Source organism: Orycteropus afer, unplaced genomic scaffold (assembly GCF_000298275.1).
Source record: "Orycteropus afer afer isolate SDZICR_OR568_19922 unplaced genomic scaffold, OryAfe1.0 scaffold00445, whole genome shotgun sequence".
NCBI classification, from domain to species: Eukaryota; Metazoa; Chordata; class Mammalia; order Tubulidentata; family Orycteropodidae; genus Orycteropus; species Orycteropus afer.
The window spans coordinates 878,589-879,105 of record NW_006922032.1 but is presented as its reverse complement, the minus strand read 5'-3'; the positions used below and the strand labels follow the sequence as shown (position 1 = coordinate 879,105).

General features: G+C 22.8%; 1 protein-coding gene across 1 annotated transcript in view; it reads left to right on the top strand.

Annotated features, from left to right (window-relative positions):
- Window positions 1-517, top strand: part of CCSER1 (coiled-coil serine rich protein 1) — a 958,389-nt gene that overhangs the window by 725,550 nt on the left and 232,322 nt on the right. The window lies entirely within an intron of this gene.

Here is a 517-nt window from a genome sequence, read left to right as displayed (position 1 = left end):
ACAGCTAAAATAAGTATGAATCTTCTTAAATTTCATAATAGGAACATTTTCTTTAAAATTATTTTAATATTGAGAAAGATAATAAATGAAACAAATATTTCACTATGAAAAATTACAGACATTGATTTGTTTAGATAATTTTACTAGGTGAAAAATGTACCAAATGTTGAAATAGTCTTTAACAATAATTATTGGCTACTTAGAATAAGACATACAGAACATATAATTAATAAGTAAGTAAATGAAGTAATACATACCAATTTGGTTTGAAAAGTGACTATAATCTTAGCCAGTGAATTATTTTTTACAGTCAAGATATTAAATTCACTTGCAGCATGAATGCTGACTACACATAATTTTATTTTTTAATATTTTAATTAATTCTACAATTAATAAGATCTTACCATTAACATCTAGTATGGACCAGTATGAGCTCTTTCTATATTGCTATAATATAAAATCTACAATCTTCTTCAGTAATTTGAATTTTTATTTTGTCATTTTAGATGTTTTACAG